Source organism: Macaca nemestrina, chromosome 15, assembly GCF_043159975.1.
Source record: "Macaca nemestrina isolate mMacNem1 chromosome 15, mMacNem.hap1, whole genome shotgun sequence".
Lineage (NCBI taxonomy): Eukaryota > Metazoa > Chordata > Mammalia > Primates > Cercopithecidae > Macaca > Macaca nemestrina.
The window spans coordinates 67,967,163-67,990,788 of record NC_092139.1 but is presented as its reverse complement, the minus strand read 5'-3'; the positions used below and the strand labels follow the sequence as shown (position 1 = coordinate 67,990,788).

The 23,626-nt window shown below is 33.9% G+C and overlaps 1 protein-coding gene across 4 annotated transcripts in view; it reads left to right on the top strand.

Annotated features, from left to right (window-relative positions):
- Positions 1 to 23,626, top strand: part of LOC139358615 (BTB/POZ domain-containing protein KCTD5-like) — a 123,413-nt gene that overhangs the window by 14,125 nt on the left and 85,662 nt on the right. The window lies entirely within an intron of this gene.

Below are 23,626 nucleotides of genomic sequence, written 5' to 3'. Positions count from 1 at the left end.
ACACATTCTTTTAAAACATGGCCAAAAGACTAGTTTTTTAAAGAAGTCATTAGTAATTCTAAGAAAAATGCAAATCAAAACCACAATGAGTTAGCATTCAAACACATATTAAGGTGATATTTATCAAAAATTCAAAGGAAAGCAAGTGTTACCAAGAATATGGAGAAAAGGAACCTTTGTACACTGTCACTGGGAGTGTAAATTGGTAAAGCCATTATGGAAAACGGCATGGAGGCTCATCAAATAATTAAAAATAAAACTATCAGGTGATTCAGCAATCCCTCGTCTAAGTAAATATCCAAAGAACAATAAAAATCACTATCTTGAAGAGGTATTTTCACTCCTATGTTTATTGAAGCATTATTAACTATAGATAAGGGGCCAGGTGCGATGGCTGATGTCTGTAATCCCAGCACTTTGGGAGGTCACGGTGTGTGGGTCATGAGGTCAGGAGTTCCAGACCAGTCTGGCCAATATGGTGAAATCCCATCTCTACTCAAAATAGAAAAATTAGGTGGGTGATAGCAGGCACCTATAGCCCCACCTACTTGGGAGGCTGAGGCATGAGAATTGCTTGAACCTGGGAGGTGGAGGTTGCAGTGAGCCTAGATCGTGCCACTGCACTCCAGCCTGGGCAACAGAGTGAAACTCTGTAGGCTGGGTAACATAGCCAGACCATGTCCCTACAAATTAGCTAGGCATGGTGGTGTATCGCTGTGGTCCTTGCTACTTTGGAGGCTGAAGTGGGAGTGTAATTTATACCCAAAGTTTTAGAGGTTACAGTGAGCTATAATCATGCCACTGCACTCCAGCACGTTGTTACATCTAACAACAAGAAAAAGGAAATTTTAAATGTATGTATTGTATGTATGTGCATGTGTGTGTAAGAGAGATACAATTCAGACCTTGGAAAAAATCCTGATATTTGCAACCCCGCAGATCATCTTGAGGCCGTTACGCTAAGTGAAATAAGCCAGACACAGAAAGATGAACACTGCATTATCTCAATTATATGTGGAATCTAAAAAGGGGCTTGAATTGTGGTTACAGAGAGTAGAATGGTAGTGACCAAGGGCTGTGGCTTGGGGAAATGAGATAATGGCCAAATGGTACAAACCTGTTTTATAAGGTGAATAAGTCCTAGAGACCTAATGTACAGCATGGAGGCTACAGCTACTGTATAGGTAAATTTTATTAATAAAGAAGATCTCACATATTCTTATCACAGCAACAGTAACTATGGGAAGTGATGAATATGTTATTTAGCTTGATTGTGGTAATAATTTTATGTATATTTACATATACATAAACATCGCATTGTATACCTTAAATATATACAATTTTTATGTCAGTTATAGCACATGTGGGAAAATATTGTGTAACCATATAATATCTAATTACATGGAAATATTTAAAACCCTTTAAAATAAATTCTAGGTTAGATGTAAAATCCAAATTGACATATTTCTGGTCAGGGAAGTTCTAATGAACAAGTATAGTATAAAAGCTAAAATTCTTGTAAATTTGTTTGAGTTCTTTGTAGGTTCTGGATATTAGCCCTTTGTCAGATGAGTAGATTGCAAAAATTTTCTCCCATTCTAAATGTGGCACATATACACCATGGAATGCTATGCAGCCATAAAAAAGGATGAGTTTGTGTCCTTTGTAGGAACATGGATACAGCTGGAAACCATCATTCTCAGCAAACTATCGGAAGAACAGAAAACCAAACACCGTGTGTCCTCACTCATAGGTGGGAATTGAACAGTGAGATCACTTGGACATAGGAAGGGGAATATCCACACACCGGGGCCTATTGTGGGAGAGGGGAGGGATAGCATTAGGAGATATACCTAATGTAAATGATGAGTTAATGGGTGCAGCACACCAATATGACACATGTATACATATGTAACAAACCTGCACATTGTGCACATGTACCCTAGAATTTAAAGTATAATAATAATAAAAAAGCTAAAATTGGATACTTAGCTAAAGTATCTTTCATAAAGAAGAGTAAATTAAAATATTTTCAAAAGTCAAAACGTTGAGAAATTTTATTACCAATAGAAGATTGTTAAGAGTATACTTCAAGGCAGGGTGCTCTGGCTCATGTCTGTAATCCCAGCACTTTGGGAGGCTGAGGTGGGCGGATCAGGAGGTCAGGAGTTCAAGACCAGCCTGACCAACATGGTGAACTCCCATCTCTACTAAAAATACAAAAATTAACCGGGCATGGTGCTGCGTGCCTGTAATCCCAGCTGCTCAGGAAGCTTGAGGCAGGAGAATCACTTGAACCCAGGAGGTGGAGGTTGCAGTGAGCTGAGATTGCACCACTGCCCTCCAGCCTCAGCTACAGAGTGAAATTGTCTCAAAAAAAAAAAAAAAAAAAAAAAAAAAAAAGAATACACTTGGAGAGAAACATTTTCTGCTACCAAGATAAAATGAAAATAAAAATGTAAGAAATGTCAACCCATGGTAGACCATTGAATTAAAGAAATTACATGGTCCTTGGATGCATCAGTTTAAAGCATATAAATGTAATAAAAGTGTGATTCCATGCATTTTATTAAGTAAGATAAAAAGAACTCCAGGGCTACTTGAACAATTTAACTATAGGAGATGACTATTTTCTGGAAATGTTTTCCATCGTCAACTTTTTAAAGCTTTATAGCACTTTACATGTTTTGGAGAATGACAACTATCTTTTTATCAGAGCTGATTTGTACCAGTGTGACAGCAGTGGCGTAGACATTGCCCACAAGTTTCTACATACTCAGGATGACTGGGTTACACGTCCACAGCAGGGTTGAAGAAGATGAGATGGTGAGTTCTACCCAGCACATGACCCGAAAGTAGCTCACTTACAGCGGAATGGTCTGAGTGGCCCTTTTCTCTGGGATGGCTCATGGAGAGAAGCTGGTACTCTGAAGGTGCTGAGATTGCCTCTGATGCCTGGAGAAAAGGATCACCATGTGTGCAATTGAATGCAGTGTCATTCCTATAATGAAGACATCCCTAGATAATGTCAAGAATAAAAAATACTTTTTTTTCTTTATTATTATTATACTTTAAATTCTAGGGTACATGTGCATAACGTGCAGGTTTGTTACATATGTATACTTGTGCCATGTTGGCGTGCTGCACCCATCAACTCGTCAGCACCCATCAACTCGTCATTTACATCAGATATAACTCCCAATGCAATCCCTCCCCCCTCCCCCCTCCCCATGATAGGCCCAGGTGTATGATGTTCCCCTTCCCGATCTCATTGTTCAGTTCCCACCTATGAGTAAGAACATGCGGTGTTTGGTTTTCTGTTCTTGCGATAGTTTGCTGAGAATGATGGTTTCCAGCTGCATCCATGTCCCCACAAAGGACACAAACTCATCCTTTTTTATGGCTGCATAGTATTCCATGGTGTATATGTGCCACATTTTCTTCATCCAGTCTGTCACTGATGGACATTTGGGTTGATTCCAAGTCTTTGCTATTGTGAATAGTGCCGCAATAAACATACGTGTGCATGTGTCTTTATAGCAGCATGATTTATAATCCTTTGGGTATATACCCAGTAATGGGATGGCTGGGTCGTATGGTACTTCTAGTTCTAGATCCTTGAGGAATCGCCATACTGTTTTCCATAATGGTTGAACTAGTTTACAATCCCACCAACAGTGTAAAACTGTTCCTATTTCTCCACATCCTCTCCAGCACCTGTTGTTTCCTGACTTTTTAATGGTTGCCATTCTAACTGGTGTGAGATGGTATCTCATTGTGGTTTTGATCTGCGTTTCTCTGATGGCCAGTGATGATGAGCATTTTTTCATGTGTCTGTTGGCTATATGAATGTCTTCTTTTGAGAAATGTCTGTTCATATCCTTTGCCCACTTTTTAGTGGGGTGGTTTGTTTTTTTCTTGTAAATTTGTTTGAGTTCTTTGTAGGTTCTGGATATTAGCCCTTTGTCAGATGAGTAGATTGCAAAAATTTTCTCCCATTCTGTAGGTTGCCTGTTCACTCTGATGGTAGTTTCTTTTGCTGTGCAGAAGCTCTTTAGTTTAATTAGATCCCATTTGTCAATTTTGGCTTTTGTTGCCATTGCTTTTGGTGTTTTAGACATGAAGTCCTTGCGATTACAGGGATGTAAAGAGAGAATACTTTATACTCATGTTACAAGACTAACTTTACCCTGATACCAAACCAGATGAAGACACATCAAAAAAAAAAAAAAGTCTACAAGACAATATCCCTGATGAACATTGATGCAGAAATTCTCAGCAAAATACTAGCATACTGCAGTTAATAACACATGTAAAAGGTCATTTATCTTGACCTTTTGGATAGGATTTATTTCAAGGGTAGAGGGATGGTTCAACATATGCGAATCAACTGATGTGATATATAACAGAATGAAAAATAAAAACAGTATCATACTTTTAATTAATGCTAAAAAAGCATTTGATAAAATATGTATCTTTTCATAAAAATACCTTCAAAAAACTGGGGATAGAAGTAACATACCACAACATAATAAGAGCCATGTTTGACAGACTCACAGCTAGTATCATACTGAATATTTAAAAACTGAAAGCCTTTCTTCTAAGATCTGGAACACAACAAGGATTACTACTTTCACCACTATTATTCAGCACAGTACTGGAAGTCCTAACTAGAGCACCCAGAAAAGAGAAAGAAATAAAAAGCATCCAAATGGGAAATGAATGAGTTACATTGTCCTTGTTTGTAGATTATATGATTTTATATTTGGAAAAAATCTAAAGACTCCACCAAAAAACTATTCGAATGATACACAAATTCAGTAAAGTTGCAAAATACAAAATTAACACACAAAAAAAGCATTTCTATATGCCAATAGTGAACAATTTGAAAAAGAAATCAAGAAATGTAATTCAATTTACAGTAGCTATACATAAAATAAAATACCTAGGAATAAACTTAATCAAAGTAGAATATCTCTATAATAAAACTATAATACATTGATGAAAGGAATTGGAGAGGACACAAAAAATGAAAAGGTATTCCATGTTCATAAATTGGAAGTATCAATATTGTTTAAATGTCCGTACTACCCTAAGCAATCTACAAATTCAGTACAATTCATAACAAAATATCTGTGACATTCTTCCTAGACACAGAAAAAAAATACCTCCTAAAATTTACAAAATACCCAGAATAGCCTAAGGCCTCTTAAGCAAAAACAAAACAAAACAAAAACAGGAAGAATCATATTACCCGACTTCAAATTATACTACAGAGCTGTTGTAATCAAAACAGCATGATACTGGCAAAAACAAAACAAAACAAACAAACAAAAGCATATAGACCATTGGAACAGAATTGAGAACCTAGAAATAAATCCATACATCTACAATGAATTCATTTTCAACAAAGATTCTAAGAACATACAACATAAATTGGGGGAAAGGACAGTCTCTTCAATAAATGATGCTGGTAAAATTGGATATTCATATGCAGGCAAATAAACTAGATCCCTATCTTTCACCATATACAAAAACCAAACAAAATGGATTAAAAATGTAAGTATAATACCTGAAACTGTGAATCTACTGAAAGAAAACAATGGGGAAACGCTCAAGGACATTTATCTGGGTAAAGATTTCTTGAATATTGCCACAATGGCACAGACAACTAAAGCAAAAATAGATAAATGGAATTACCTCAAGCTTAAAACCTTCTGCAAAACAAAAGGAACAATCAGCAAAGTGAAGAGACAACTCACAGAATGAGATAAAATATTTGAAAACTATTATTTGTAAACGAGATTAATAAGCAGAATATACATGGAGCTCAAATATCTCTAAAGAAGTAGTAATCTGATTAAAAGTAATCAAAAGATCTAAATAGACATTTCTCAAAAGAAGACATTTAAATGGCAAGCAGCTATATAAAAAGGTGTTCAAAATCCTCGCTCAACAGAGAAATGCAAATCAAAACTACAGTGAGGTATCTTCTTACCCCAGTTAAAATGGCTTTTATCTAAAAAATAAAAAACAGGCAATAACAAATGTTGGTGAAGATGTGGAGGAAAAGAAACCCTCATACACTGTTGATAGGATTGAAAAAGTGCTGTCACTATGGAGAACAGTATGGAGATTCTTATGTAACTAAAAATAAAACTACCATATGTTCCAGCAATCCCACTGCTAGGTATATACTCCAAAATAAGGAAATCAGTATATCAAAGAGGTATCTGTACTCCCATGTTTATTGCAGCACCATTCACAATAGCCAACATTTGGAAGCAACCTGTTTCCATCAACTGTGATGTGTATATACAATGGGGTACTATTCAGCCATAAAGAGAATGAGATTCTCTCATTTGCAAAAATGTGGATGAAACTGAAGGTTATTATGTTAAGTGAAACAAGCCAGGCACAGAAAAACAAACTTCATTGAATGTTCTTACTCATTTGGGGAAGATAAAAATTAAAACGATTGAACTCAGAGATGGAGATTAGAATGATGGTTACCAGATACTGTGGAGGATTGGGCGGGTGGGGAGGGATGGGTAATGGGTTCAAAAGTATAGTTAGATCAAATGAATAATGTATAATATTTGATAGGAAAATAAGGTTATGACAGTCAACAGCAGTTTATTTTACATTTTAAAATAACTAAAAAAATTATGATTGGAATGTTTGTAACACAAAGAAATGATATAAATCCTTGAGGTGATGATGGATATCCCACTTACACTGATGGGATTATTACACATTGTATGTCTGAATCAAAATAGCTCAAGTACTCTATAAATATATATATCTACTATGTACTCATAAAAATTAAAAGTTAAAAAAAAGAAACAAAATAAATTTTGGATAATGGTAATAATATGTGTTTAATTTTTCCTTTTATATTTCTACGTGGGAAAAATTTGAAATTTTCTCATTAACATTAATCTGAAAAGACAACAATCTTTTTTTCATAGCAACAATATGTGTCATTGTTATGAGATGATTTCATCTGAAAAAAAAATTTTTCCTAATAAGAAAAAAAAGAACAATAAATTACTTGCAGAGTTTTATTTTTTAAATTTCTCCAGAGACTTTAATAAATCATAGAAATTAAATATAAAAATACTTCATTAAAATCACTTTTATTATTATTATTATACTTTAATTCCTGGGGTACATGTGCAGAATGTGCAGTTTTGTTACATGGGTATACACATGTCATGGTGGTTTGCTGCACCCGTCAACCCGTCACCTACATTAGGTATTTCTTTTAATGCTCTCTCTCCCCTAACCCCCACCCCTCGGCAGGCCCCAGTGTGTGATGTTCCCCTCTCTGTGTCCATGTGTTCTCATTGTTCAACTCCCACTTATGAGTGAGAACATGCAGTGTTTGGTTTTCTGTTCTTGTGATGGTTTGCTGAGAATGATTCTTCTCTCTGCCTGGAAGAAATCTACTTTCTTTCACTCTTCAAATAACAAGATATTTTTCGTCTAGGGCTTCTTTAACCACTTCCAAATTTCTTTCTGTCCTTCAAATCTTACAGCTTTCATAACACTTGAAACCATTTTACCTAACCTGCTCTTTAAAATAGAGACAATCACTGTTTTCTTTATTTCTGGGTCTTTAATATCTAAAAGAGATGTAGTAGATATGATAATACGGTAGGGGACAATATGAATGTATTGAGTATGTGAGTGAAAGATGTTATGCTTTTTTATGACATAAGGAATGGATTTTGGTATATTTTTAAGCACAAAAATGGGTCAGATTTGGAATTTTGTTCAACACTGAGGCAACAATGTAGAAGATGGCTTTTTAATACCTAACATTCTGATTTCATTAATTGTCCAAATGAAAAACATCCTTGAGAAGAAGTTTCGACTAAATACATAATTTCTTGACTAAGTCTTGTCTTAGTCTTTCATATCCAAAAAACTATTTCGGGATGCCACACTAGTGCAAATACCCTAGTGGATGCAATTATATACAGAATAATATTTTGCATTTTATTGATAAAAATAATTACTTTTTAAAAACACTAACATTAATGTATTAATGAAAAGCACCTACATGTACTATAATTAGAAATGAGTAAAAATCAATATTCTATAGGAATATTCCTTGACTTTAAGAAACCTAGTTCCTCTGTTTTTTATACAGTTGTCTTCGGGAAAATCACTTTGTTTAAATAAATAAAAGCATTTATTAGTGTTATAATGGGAAATAGTAAACATGATAATATTATAGAAACTGAAAAAATTACATTGATATTGTATGTGCAGGAGCAATACTGAACATATATGGACAGATACAAGTAATTTTAGAAGCAACCTGGATATTAAGTGAAAGAGATGTAATGATGTTTTTGGAATGATTAAAAGTAAAAGAAGAAAAAGTGTAGAGGGAGGTTTCAGGGTAGAATCCGACTTGATTAATTATTTTGAGTGAAGAAATAATTTCATATGACTGAAAGTGAAAATAGAAGCTAAATGCCTTAATTAATTTATAGATAAACCAACCAAAAGTAATATCCTTCTGATAAAGTATATTAAGCAAAATTAAGTAGAATTTTCAATAAAAATGAAGACACCATCTATAGAGATTATTTATTTATATTTTAAGTCTGCCTGCCTTTAAGATGGTTTGGATATAACTCTATCCTAATGTGGGGTGTGCAGGAAATCACGTTTGATTCCTTTTAGCTTTTCCTGTGTGTAAAACTACATTTCCCTCTTCAGGCTATATGAACAATCATGCTTTGACTGTTCTTTATAATGATCAACTATTGGTTTCACATGCTTGTGCGGAAGTGGCAATGTCAGCATAAAAGAGATTTCAAGAAAAAACACATATGCAGATAAATCTGGTGAAAATTTCAACTATTTGATGGAAGCCGAAACTTTTCCCAGTTACCAAAAATGTGTCCCTTATTAATATAAACTGGTCACACCTATTAGATTTTTCTTCAATAAAATCACATATCTGATTTAATAGTTGAGTAGCTTTTGTGGAATAGCATGCTATTGTTTCAAAATGATAGAGATTGCTTTTGCATCCGTTCTCAATTTATAATATTTGTTGAAATTTTCATATTTACCTTTACATAATAAGCGTTTTATTTTTTGTTCAGTGAAATATAACTCTTCTCAGAAAATTTGTACATTGATACTTTCAAAGTATACTAACATTTATGTTAATACCCTGACTTACTCTTAGATACTAAATTGTCTACTAAGTTGTCCTCTGAGTTACTAAACAATATTTTTTTTAATTTTACAAATGTAATTTTTAAAAGTCACATGCACTTTATGTAAGAGTTTCTCAACAGCAGCATTATTGCTCTTTTAGGCTGGAGAATTATTTGTTACATGGGACCTGTTTTAGGAGTTTTAGAATGTCCAGCAGCATCCATGGATTTTACTCACAGAGCCATTATCACCTCCGCACTGGTGTTAAAAACAAGAATGATTTCACACAGTGCTAAATATTCCTTGAGACAAAATAACCTATGACTGAGAGCCCGTACATTAAATAAGCTAAAATACACAGATCTTAAATGCATTGTTTAGTTTCGATAAATTCATTTTCTCATGTATCCCATCTCCTATTAACACTAAGAACATTTGTTCACCATAACATATTCTATAGTGCTGCCTTATTCCATTTATAATGGAATAAAAAATAAAATCCTTCAAAACATAGCTAATGAAATTTTTAAAACCTGTATAAGGCAAGTTAAGAAACATTAAAAATCATTTAAATACTCAGGAAGGTATTTAATGCTCACGGATTCAAAGAGTTAATTTAGTTAGGCAGTCAATTCTTCCTAAGTTGACATAAAAGTTCAGTTTCAATTTTATCAAATTTAAATCAAATCAACACCTGAACAGAACAGAAGCACTTTAAGAATAACAATATGAGGAGTCCTGTGGACTTTCTCCATAGAGAATCAAGTATAACTGGTTGAAATTTAAAAATAAACAAAAAAACATTTAAGAGTACTCACTATAAAAATTTTTAAAGAAAATATTACTGATGTCCTAAGAGAAGGTAAAATGGTATCACATAAAGTACTCAATTCACACCACAGAAGGCAAGTAAAGAGAGGAAGATATGAAAAGAACCAAACAAGTTCCACTTTAGTAAGGAGTACAAATATGGTAGATATTAATCTAACTATTTCAACAATCAATCACTTTAAGTATGCATGGTCTAAATAAAATAAAAGCAGATAGATGTAAACATTGTCAAGTAATTATTACTACAGCAAATCTAAGAAGGTATATAAAGAACTATGTATAATGTATACCACAACTACGTAAGATGTATTTCAACTTTTCAAGGCTGTGTCAATACTTCAAAATATTATAAAATAATGTAATTTACCACATCAACAGGCTAACAAAAAAATCATTGGATGATATCCATCTATGCAGAAAAAGTGTTTGACAAGATCCAACACATTTTTTCATGAAAACAATTTGTAGCATATTAGAAATAGTGGAGGATTTATTCAAATCAACAAGGAATATATTTTTAAAAAGTAGAGTTAACGTCATATCCAGTAGAGAGAAGCTACATTCTATCAGCCTATGACTGGAAACAAGGCTAGTATGTCACCTCTCATGTCTCCTATTCAACATTTTGCTAAAATCCTGACTAATGCAACAAGACAAAAAAGAAAATGAAAGTTATACAGTTTGAGATGGAAGAAATAAAACTATCTATGTTCATAGATAACATGATTGTCTATGTAAAAAAATCCCCAACAATTGACCAAAAGAAAATTCAGACATGAATAAGCTGTTGCTGCAACGTTGTAACATACCAGTTTAATGTACAAAACATTGTTGCTGTTCTATATACCTTTGATAGACAACTGGAATTTGAAACAAAAAATACAATACCATTTTTAACAGCACTAAACAACGTGAAGTACTTTGGTATAAATCTAACAAAATATGTATACCATCTATATACCCACTCTTTTTTTGTCTAGCTAAGAGAAAAATGATGACATAAAATTTCCCCTGGATCAGAGCATATATCGTATTTTTTGCGACATTACTGAAACTCAAGTTAACATTATAAAAGGTATGTTAATAGATATCACAATGTTCTATAGGGACAACAACTTCTGAATTGTAGGGACATGGTGAGTTCAGTAAATCCCATGAACATCTGCCTTAACAATGGCGATAAATTATGTTCTATGTAACAGTACACACATTGGAGCATTATTAGATGGACAATGAGGTACAGAATAGTTCAAGAAACAATCATAAAGAAAGTGTAGGGGGAGGGAGAGAGAAAGGTAAAGCACATCTATATCCAGATTATGTGTCTATTCCAGGACAAATAACAACTTCATTTATTATCAGAAGGGTCCAGTTTTTTTCCCACCATTGATTGGCTGGTTACTGTCCTCAGGGAATTATGATTTATCAGTAACATTTTTGGTATTTGTTCTTGAACAGTTGGACACTTATTCCACATAAAGCTTATTGAGAAATAAAACACATATAAAACCTTCATCTCACTACCGTATAAATGTGATTATTCATTAGTCCATTGAGCAAACTTTGAGGTGGTCACATAGGAAAATTGATAGGCATCTGTCTTTTCCACTGAGTTACTCAGGGGCTCTTCTAGAGTGCATGTACTTTGGCGAGCATGGGACACAAACATGCTCACAGCCTGCGCATATTCTGTGAGGTACATTGAATATACTGCTTTCCCAGAATTACTTGCTACCCCTTCTCAGTCTCATCTCTTCCAAGTACGCAGTCATCTAGCTAAACAATTAAAAATTGCCCAATAATTAGTGTAAATTAATTGTTCTCAATGTGAGAGGGAACAATGATGGAAACTTTTTTTGTTGTTTTCACTGTGCTACTGGCATTTTAGTGGGTAGAGGCAAAGGATGCTATGAAGCATCCAGCAATGCACATGGACAGCACCCCATGACAAGGATTTTCTGGCACAAATGTTAAAAATGTTGGCATTATGACACCCTTGTATAAATCTGTAACTCTGGACGCTCTTGTATTAGGGAAAAGTTGACAATCATATGTACTGATGAAAGTTCTACCTCATGGAAATGTACATTTCCCCTGTGTTTTATAGTTATACCTAAGAAATACTGTAATGCTACCTCAGTTTATTTTAGAGGGTCAATTTAAGCAAAGATTATTTATATGTAAATCAAGCCTACCTCTCTTCTTTTACTTTCAACTTTTTAATGAAAATCCACATAAGTTTATAGGAAGAGCTGAGAGAGGAAGCAATGCTGCTGTCATGGAAAAATAAGAAACTACCATGTGTAACCTACTTGGTCTTTTGGATTTGAATAGGTCCTACTGCATATTTGTCCCTTTCACTTCATTATAGAGTAGCTTTGCATACTGAGATTTAAGACTTGACGAATACCGTACTAACAGATCATGGAGAATATTTAATGGGTCAAGATATTTTTGCCTCCAATTTAAGAATATTCAGTTTTCCAGAGTCCAGTTTCAAGGACAGAAATATTTCTCAAAAGGGATATGGGTTGCTCCCAGAAAGGTTATTGCTTCACACTGAAACTCCAGTAGACTAAACTTAGAGCTTTCTACTTGCCACAGAAACTAGGCAAAACATTGTGGGTATGGTGATCAGACCCGGGGAGATGAGCAGTGTGGACCTCAGCTTGAACAATTTCAAGAATCTTCTGAATACGGTTGTACTAAAAACATGGTAACTGGTTACATCAAATTTTGGCCCCAGAATCCAGCGATGCTATCAAACATTTTACCTGTTTCCTGGAATGGTGTAGTGCAAAATGCATCAAATTGTATTTGAATTTGGAGGAAGTGTGTTTATATCACAAAGACTATTACACTCCATCACAGAAATGTCAATGTCTAGAATATCTATGGAGATTAGTTCCGTATTCTAGTATTTATGCCGCTTACTAAGGGATCTTTAGGTAGTCCTACTTATTGTTTACCAGGTGTATTAGTCCATTCTCATACTGCTATAAAGAGCTGCTTGAGACTGGGTAATTTATAAAGGAAAAAGTTTTAATTGACTCACCATTCTGCAAGGCTGGGGAGCCCTTAGAAAGCTTGCAATCATGGTGGAAGGGGAAGCAAACATGTCCTCCTTCACATGACAGCAGGAGAGAGAGAAGTACACAGTAAAGGGATAAAAAACCCCTTATGAAATCATCAAATCTCATGAAAACTCACTCACTATCATGAGGACAGCATGGGGGAACCGCCCCCCGATTCAATTACCTCCCACTGTGTCCCTCCCAGAACACATGGGGATTTTGAAATTATAATTCAAGGTGAGATTTGATGGGGACACAAAACCAAACGATATCACCAGGTTTGATAAATTTTGCATTATCAATTTAGTAAAAAATATGATGTCCATGGAATAAAAACATTAAGCAGAATTAATTAAAATATAATAAATTTTATTACTGTATAAGTGACAAGGAAGTTAGAAATTATAAGACAGTTTTCTGAACATTTCCTATCCAAGTAATATTCTGTATGCAATTTATCTAATGAACTGTCATTTCTTCTTTCTGTCATCACCCCTGCCAAGCCATGTTGCAGACCACTGACTTACTAAATTTTCTAAAGACTACCTCTGACTATATGGCTATCTTCTCAGAAAACTTCCTTGGTACCATATTGCTTGCAAAATAAATTCAGCTCCTTCAGTGATTCCGAAATATTCATGATTTAGTCTTTCCCTGTACTTGTAGCCTACCTCTCACTATTCCCATATAAATATACCACACAGATATCATACTGGTCTTTTCATTAGAGTCTTAAGAATATTTAGGTTTTCTATTGAGGATACTTTTTAAAAAGAGTTGTATCAAAATGGATAATTGATATTTTAAATATTCACACTGAAGAATCTTCAACCAAATTAGGTAATATGCAATTCTTAGATATAATTTCTGTAGTAATTGTTGGTAAAAGACCTTACCTCTTATGCACAAAGTCACTGTGCTCATTACTAAGAATATAGCAGGAAATATGACCAACAGATTCTTGCTCCTGTGATCTTCATTCTAGCAGGTAACATCTAAATTACATATTCAATTGCACAGCTTGTGACACAATATGTTTAATAAATGAATGGTCATGCATAAATTGTTACCAATCTGTGCTGAAATAAGTACAGAAATTGAGAAGAAAATCTTAGAGCAATGTGATATTGTCTCTGTAGCCAAGTATGTGATAAGTGGACTGATTTCATTAAAAGTTGGGCTGCTGTTAAATTCACATGGTACTCCACATGTGGGGGTAAACTGTGTGTTATCAAACTGTGGGGACTGGGGAGGCTAATTTTGGCCACAGATAATTTAAAGAGTAATGGTAGAATAAAATGTTTATTTAAAATTTTGTTAAGGGCAATAAATATGAACCACAAGATATATTGAAGGATGTAACCATCCGATACTTTTGCACACTTGTGAGCTGAAGTTTCATGAAGAAATATCACCTAAAATACTAAGAACAAATATAAATTAACTAAATTATTGAGTTTGGGAATCATGGAATGAAGTTTCTGAATAGAAAAGGAGTGTATATCAAAGCATCTCTCTAAATATTATACCTCTAAAGGAGTTTTGATGGAAAAATTGACAGCTGCTTATTATTATTTTTCTCTCTGGGTTCTGAAACTCACATTGATCAAGCTCACAGCCCATTACCTTTTTATCTTAGTTATTGTAAGCCTTATTTTTGGAGTCACAAATAAACATATTTTATGCTATGCCTTAGCCGACACCTTGGAAGATAATAACAAGGAAAGGTGTGTTTTACTGAGTATAAGAACAAAGTATTTGTCTCTGGAATATGGAAACATAAATCATTCTCTGCTAAAGAAAGAATTTGATAGAACAGTCTTTCAAGAGGTTATGGCTGTGGGAGTAAAATTAAAAATCATGGTTGATTAAACTCTGCACTGGTTTTCTTTGAATTATCCTAGAGAATTCATCTAGTCCTTGGAGGAGGATAGTACATTTAAAAAGGTGTATTTTGAAGATTTACTTCATTCATTTAACATAATCCTCATCCTAGTTGCTGTAGTAACACCTATATTTAGAGATGAATAAATAAGTATTTTACACCTTATATTCTTTATACCTGCTCTTTTTTCTTTTAAAACAAATATTTTTTTGAAATTGCTTATTTTTCATGCTGGATTTGGGTGGTACATTTTGGCCAACATTATTTTTTAACTTAACTTATAATTTGATAATGTGCATATCTTGTGGTAAACTTTAAATCAACTATGCATAGCTTTTTAAATAACATGTTTATATTAAGAAAGGTGATAATGGCATTTCATGTGAAGATTGTAAAAATCATAGAATATATATCAAACAAAAATCAATAAATATTAATTTTATTTTTTAATTTTTTTCATTTTTAATGGCTGAGCTAAAGTGTGAAAACAAAATTTATATTGATGTTGATCAACACATCTTTTGATTATTTAAAAAATCCATTATGACAGAAGAATGCATTTTTGCATTCTTAATCCCTGATTGTTAATTGTGTTAAAAATAATTTTATTATTTAAAATTGTGGATGAACAATGGAACCAAATTAAACTTAATGGAAAATATTGCAACTTTGTTTTTCTAAAAAATACAATTAGTTTTTCAGCAAAGTTAATTTTAAGGAGTATCAGTGGAAAAGAACTTCTCTCCTTAAGTGGCAGACCCAGCTGAGTTCTTGGGTGTAGATTTTCAATACTGCAGCTAGGGACAAAGGGAAAAAAATGAATCCTACGCATGTGCATTCTGATGTTCCCTAAGAGATGGGGAATTTAATTATGCTGATCTAATTGTATGTCTGATTTGATTACAAGAGAATCTAGGTTTTGTGTAAGGTTAATGCTGAATCAGGACTACTTTAATTTCTGCCAAATCTAGTTTGCTTGCTCTTTTCATGACTAAAATTGTGTAGCTCATAGCTACAACAAAATTAACATTTTGTTACACAGGATATTTATCTGCGTAATTCCTCTATCCAAAAAGCAATAAAATATAATTTAAAAACGTAAAGGAATGACTGGAATGAGCACAAATAGTACTAAATTCATAGAGGGCAAAATAAGAACTTGTAGGTTTTACAGATATGAACAATGTATTAGCTAGTTCAAATGCAAATAAATTCCTAGTAACTCTGTGTATATTTACATCACTTATAGACCCAGTGAGCCATTTATAACTTAGAGAAAAGTTATATTGTTATCAGAAATAAGTGATGGTAGATTGGAAAAGATAAACACCATGGCTTGCAAAGAAGGAATAATATCTCCAGATCCTTAGAATTTATTTTCAGCCTGGGGATACAGAGGCTTATTTGTTGGTCTCAACTCATGGTTTCTTGAGTTGCTGTCTGCTTTCTCTTGTGAGAAAGTGAAACCAGGGAAAACATCTTCAGACTGTAAAACTTTCTCAAGGAAACAATTGCTGAAGTTGATTTAAGAAGGGTCTGGATAAGTCCTTAGCATATGTGCTACTTTGGCTTTCAAGAATGGGGCAAAATGGATGGGCTCAGCACGTTCTTTCTATAGCACCACATGAGTATAATTGATTGCCTCACATAGCTGTGATACCTTTTCTGAGAAGGCTGAGTAGCCTTGTAGAAATAGTGACTTATCAACATATAATACGGTCTTAGAAAAGTAAGTTGACTTTTTTTTTACTAAAAGTGATTATTTTTTTCACCTTTAGCTGACAGATTTCAATTTGCTTCTCTAATATCTTAGGAAATTATTCTCAAAACAAGCAAATGCAAACTAACCAACAAAAACTGGCATAGAACGTGATATTATGGACACCTGGTACTACAGGGCGTAATTAATGCTTAAAATGACTGGCATTAATACTCTAAGAAGCAGTATAGTATCATTAATGCAAAACATTAAATAAAATGAAAGCAAAATGGAAGGAAGGATGTAAGGAATGAAAGAAAGAAGAAAAGAAAGAAAGAAAGAAAGAAAGAAATAGAATCTCTACAATCCAGAAAAAAAGTCATGCAGTGTTTAACTATCATAAATATACATGAACATTATTAAAGAAAATTCCAAACTTCACAATTAACTCTCCACACTAAACAATTCACCAGTGCACAAGTGTAGAAGTATACGTGTAATTAGGCATTTCATCTGACAAGCAGGAAAGCAAAGACTGCACAGAACATGTTAGAGAACTAGAAATACAAAAGAAATTGTATAAAATGTCTTCCCAACTGAAAAAAGCTTCTCTCTTTCTGTGTGTGTGTGTGTAAGTTATAAACAGTGGAACAATTAAAATAATACTAATTAAATATACCAATTAATAAATTGATATTTATTGAATTATATGACTAGAGCTAACAAAATTAGAAAATTTCAGAAAACAACTACCTATAGTAATTCTATTATTGGTAATACATTTTTTTCTTATTTAATTTTTAAAGAAGGATTTTTTTTCAAAGGAACATTCTTTTAAAATTAATAGCCTCTGCAAAGAACCCACCGAGAGAATATAACTTTGTTTTGAATAGATGTATCTAAGGCTGTTCATCAAATATTAGGTAAAGCAAATAAACGCTGAGGACATTTCAAACTCTGAGTTTCAATGATTGTAGGAAAGTGTTAGATAACCTTACATTTAGCAAACTTAAATATTTTACATTTACATATATTACACAGTCATGTCTGCTATGTAACTGAGTGATTTCAATTAAAAAGTTATAATAATTTTGAATAGTATATCAATAAAATTGGGCAGTATATCAGACTAGACTCATATGACATTGTTAATAAATAGAAAAATATAACATGTAATAAATAATGAATGGTTCTTAAACTTAATACTGTTGCATTTATGACATTCATGCATACCACACACTTCCATTAGTAACTCGTAAGAACTAAGGACTTATCCATTACCTTCAGGAAAACACAGCTAAAGTGAGAAGGAACAAATCATTGTGAATAAGTGATTCAGTCCACCACAGAGCCCATCTTGTGCTAAAATAAGGTAAAAAGGAAAGAAAGAAAGAAAAAAACACTCAACATCAATCTCCCCTTGAAACACTGGGTTTATTTGGCTACAAAAAAAAAAAAAAAAAAAAAAAAAAAAAAAAAAAGAACATTACGTTCAAGCATTCATTTCAAGTTTGGAGCTACACAAACCAAAGTAGTTAAACAATATCCTTTTTCAAGTCATTTAAAATGAAAACTCATTAAGAAGCATTCAAAATAAATGTAGAGTGTTGCAATCTATTACACAAAAAAAGTTATTTTCATGCTATGAGTTTAAATTTGTCTGAAGTTGAGCTTTATTGTTCAAGTGATATATTTAGACTTGATATAAGTAGAAAGCCAAAGGTGGTTTGGAGCCATTTCTCTTACATAAAATTTATGAGCTATTGCTATTTATAGGAAGTGACAATAATACTTAAATTTTGTAAAGCACTCTGCTAAGTGCTTTGCTTTCACTGTGTAATTTACCCCTCACAGTAATTCTACAAGGTAGGACTATCTCCTGAGTAGGTGTCTAAAATAGGAAAAATGTGGTCTTAGAGAGGCTGTGTAACTGGACCAAAAGAATTTGATTCTGAATTTCCACCTTTTAAATATTATATTATATGATAATGTTATTATATGTCAAATATGACAGTTTGGAAATGTCAAGCACACTGCTTTCAAGGATGAATCCAGTTTTAATAAAAAGCTCATGGACGAAGTAAAATTTTTTAAAGAAAACTTGTAAGATCCAGAAAACACTTGGAAGATTCCAAACTAAGGTAATTTTTATTGTATCTAGTCCAAATAGCAATATAGAAATCATAAAGGCAAAATTATCCAATACAAACACATGAACTACTCATTTTCTAATAAAACCTGTTAAATCACAAAGTTATCTAACACTTTCCTACAACCACTGAAACTCAGAGTTTGGAATGTCCTCAGAGTTTACTTGCTTTACCTAATATTTGATGAATAGCCTTAGATACATCTATTTAAAACAAAGTTATATTCTCTGTGTTTCCCATGGTGAACAGCATGAGATGATGCAATTTAGAGGCTATTTCACTATTTGTGTGCTTCTGGAAGAGCAGACACAATGAAGAAGGCAATAGTAAATGACACGTTGTTAGTATATGAGCATTAAGAAGACAAACTCACTTTGACAGCTGTTACAACATTATTCTCTGGCTCAATAGAACCCTACTTTGAAAGAATACAGATGGCATTGAAGTGCATGAGAAAAGTATTTATCTGGTTCGTACTCTAAAAAATCATTTTTATGTTAGCATTTCAGCTAAATTGTGATACGAATTTTTTCAACTTGTTAAGATAATCTCTAAATTTTTGTGGAAATATTAGTGGATAAGACAAAGATGATTCAAACTAAATACTGGTTCTCATGCTTTGTTTGCCAATATTGAATTTCAAGCACATATGTAAATGTGACATTCAAAAGTTTTTTTTTTTTCCCAGATCGAGAATATTTCTCTATGAAACTACACTGAATACTATTCAAATTCCTGTATCAGCAATCTTGCATTATGTGGATTTAAAAAAAATACATTGAAATACTCAAGGCAGCATCAGTTGCAACAATAAATGAAATAAGTTGTGAAATTTTCAATGATCAAATCTCTCTCCTTAGCAATAGTTATATTCCATATATAGTTAACAGCAGTAATTATATTTTAGAACCGAAGCTTTATAACAATGGGAAATTTAGAAGTCTTAGGAAAAGTGTCACACTGAACAGGCTTTTGGGAACATGTCATTTTATTTTCATTCACTAAATCTTTGCTTTTACCTAAAAAGCAATTTTTTGAGAACACAAAATGAATAAAAGCAAAGTGCTGTGTTTGAAATTCATGAATAAGGTAACAATGCTGCTTCTCTTGAGGTAATACTTTCCTTTGTTATTTCTATTGCTTGGTTACATTCTGCTAGTAGGAATTTGAGTAATAATTTGATGATAATTCCTCAAGGTGAGAGGATTTATTTCACTGCTCACACAGGAAAAGATCTGTTAACACAATAGGTATCTGGAGTACTCTCATTGAAGCAATTCTTTACATGTTTCTAGTTCATCTTCATACAGAGTCAGATTATATTAGACAACATTAGATAGTTTTTAAGTGACATGAAGAGGTTTTCTTTTTATTTCTGCAGTTATCAGGTGAGCATTTGAAGTACTTTCCTCTTGAGAAAACTCAGAAATTAGAAAGCACAATTGGTATGAAAGAATAAGAAGAAAATTCTGATGAATTATCTGTGACTTATGTGACTATTGTATTTCTATTTTGATGATTCTTCCCATAAAAGATCAATTCTGTAAATAATAGAATGTGCTATACAATTTTTAGCAAAGATGATAGAATAATATACATAAGCCTCACTTCTCCCTAACTCTCCTTTGATCACTGCGTTAGCCTGTTTGCAATACTGTTAAGATATACCTGAGGCTGGGTAATATGTAAAGGAATGAGATTTATTTGGCTCATTGTTCTACAGGCTGTAAAACAAGCATGGCACATATATCTGTTCAACTTCTGTTGAGTGCCTTAGAAAGCTTTACAATCATGGTAGAAGATGAAGGGGGAGTCAGTACATCGCATGGCAAGAGAGAGAGGGAGGAGATGCCAGAATCTTCTGAACAACTAGATCTAACCTGAGTAGAGTCTCTCTGTGGGGACTCTGCTCCTGCAGTGAGTTTCTGCCTTGGCACCCAGGCTTTCTGATACATCCTCTGAAATTTAGGTGAAAGTTACCAAGCTCCCTTCACTCTTGCATTCTGCACACCTGCAGGTTTTACATCACACAAAAGCCACCAAGACTTATGGCTTGCACCCCCTGAAGCAGTGGCGTGAGCTGTAGGCCCTTTGAGTCACAACTGGAACTGGAGTAGCAGGGATGCAGGGAGCAGTGTCCTGAGGCCACAGAGGGCAGCAGGGCCCTAGGCCTGTCCCTAAAGCCTGTTCTTTTCTTCTAGGCTTTTGGGCCGATGGTGAAAGGGACTGCCTCACTGATTTCTAAAATGTCTTTGAGGTTTTTTTGCCCATTATCTCAGCTATTAGAATTTGGCTCTTTTTCAGTCATGCTAATCTCTGTAGAAAGTGGTTGCCCCACATGCCACTTGAATTTCTATCCTGAAAATGATTTTTCCTTCTCTATCACATGGCCAATTGTGACTTTTCCAAAGTCCTATACTCTGCTTCCCTTTTAATTAAGTTCCAATTTCTAGTCATTCCTTTGCTTTTGCATCTGATCACAGATTGTTAAAATCAGGCACATCACTGCTTGAACATTTTGCTGCTTGGATATTTCTGCTGGTAGATACTGTAGGTCATCACTCTTAAGTTCAAGCTTCCACAGAGTCCAGGAGCATGACACAATTCAGCCAAGTTCTTTGCTAAAGTGTAGCAAATGTTACCTTTGCTCTAATTCCCAATAACTTTGTCATTTCCATCTGAGACCTCATCAGCCTGGTCTTCGCTGGCCATATTTCCGTTAGTATTTTGGTCACTACCACTTAACAAGTCTCAAGAAGTTCTATACTTTTTCGCATCTTCCTGTTGTCTTCCCTGACACCTACAAACTCTTCCAAACTCTGCCTGTTCCCCACTAGCAAAGATACTTCCACGTCTTCAGATATCTTTATAGAAATTCCTTACTCCTCGGTACCAATTTTCTATATTAGTTTGTTTGTACAGCTATTAAAAAATACCTGAGGCTGGGTAATTTATAAAGAAAAGAGGTTGATTTGGCTCATGGTTCTCCAGACTGTAAAAGCATGGCACCCATATCTGTAGAGCTTCTACTGAGGCCCTCGGGAAGCTAACAATTATGGTGGAAGGTGAATGGAGAGACAGTGCATCAAATAGCAACAGCAGGGGCCAGAGAGAGAGAGGAGGTGACAGGCTGCTTTAAACAACCAGATCTCACTTGAACACAAAGAGTGAGAGAGCTCATTTATTCATGAGGAATCCACCCCCATGACCCAAACATCTCTCACTAGACCCACCTCCAACATTGGAGGTCACATTTCAACATGAGATTTGGAGTGGAGAAAACATACAAACCATATTAAACACTTTTGAGAAAACAATTTCTATATATCGAAACAAGTAAAAGAAAAAAAAAAGCAGAAAAAGGAATAAAGAATCTATCTTATCTAACTTGTTAAGAACATTTCAATCAGTGTTTAAAACTAAAAATTCCCACAGTCGCTGAAAACCTAGCGTATTCAAGACTGCTAAATTCTCAAATTAGCAATTTAACTGTGGACCTTAAAATGGATCTTGCCATTTTTTTTAAATCCATAAAGTGTATGTAGGTTGTTAGAATCTTATCTACAGTACCTAGACCTGAATCAATATTCATATAAAAGAGAATTTCTACATGATTGGGAAAGTAAAGTCATACTAAATGGCTTGGTAATACCATGAGAGTTTTCTGAATTCTAAAATCACTATTTTAAGAATTCTGAAACATTTTTAAGACCCGAGAAGGGTAGTAATTTTAGAGATAAACATAAACTTTAAATTTGAGATCTATGAGAGCATTTTGCTTTAGTCACCTTTCTGATAGCTCCTCAAACTAAATCTGATAGTTATATGCAACATTAGGAATATAATTTATAGAATGGTGAGATTCTGCTTTTGAAATATTAACCAATTCTTAACACTCGATTTTTTATTACTCTTGATTTTTCTCACTTTTCTACGTTGGAACTGGCTTTATTCATTCCTCAGAAAAGGAGTGATTCAATTGATCATATAGAAAATGTAAACTTTTATAGTTGGAACTTAGAAAGCGTAAGCCCTGTGAAAAGGGAGTAAGTTCTGATGAAGACATCAGAACTAGAAGAAAACATGATGTTATTTAAATTATTAAATCCTCAGGTTACCTGGTGGGCTTTTCTGTGTTGCAGATTAGTAACAAGTAGAATTAGGAGCCAGTAATACTGGTGAGTCCTTGAGAAAAGGCTCTACGGGACATGAATGGATAGACAGACAGACAGACAGATAGACAGATGTAGGAATTTTGAATATGAGGGAAATATTACTCCTAAATAGAGTGTGAAGTGGTGGCAAAGCCCTAGAGTATAAAGGGCATATCATATCTCATATCAATGATGAAATCAGACTCGCCTGAGCATGACCTGGAGAATTAACATGTTGCCAGGACATTTAAATAGTAGGACAGAAATCCTAAAGTGTCCTAAACAATCCCACGGAATATGGTGTGCTTTTTCAAAAATAGACAGATATAACTTGGGAACCACAGAGAACTCTGAAAGCAGTTAATTTTTAGCCAGATTAGAGAAAAGGTAAGAATGTGAGAAAATACAATAGTGACTTGCATACAGCTAGGGTAAGATATTAGAACAACTCAAAATGTCTCCAGAGATGCTATCACAGGTTAGAAGAGACATCGAAGATCATACAACTAGTCCTTAAGTTCTCTACATTATGTATCCCCAAGAACTTAGACTCAACCCCAGCTATGTGATGGGGGAGATCCAAATATATTAACATTAACTTTTTACTACTCAGAAGAAGGGAGACATAGATAGATCTTGTTTTGCAT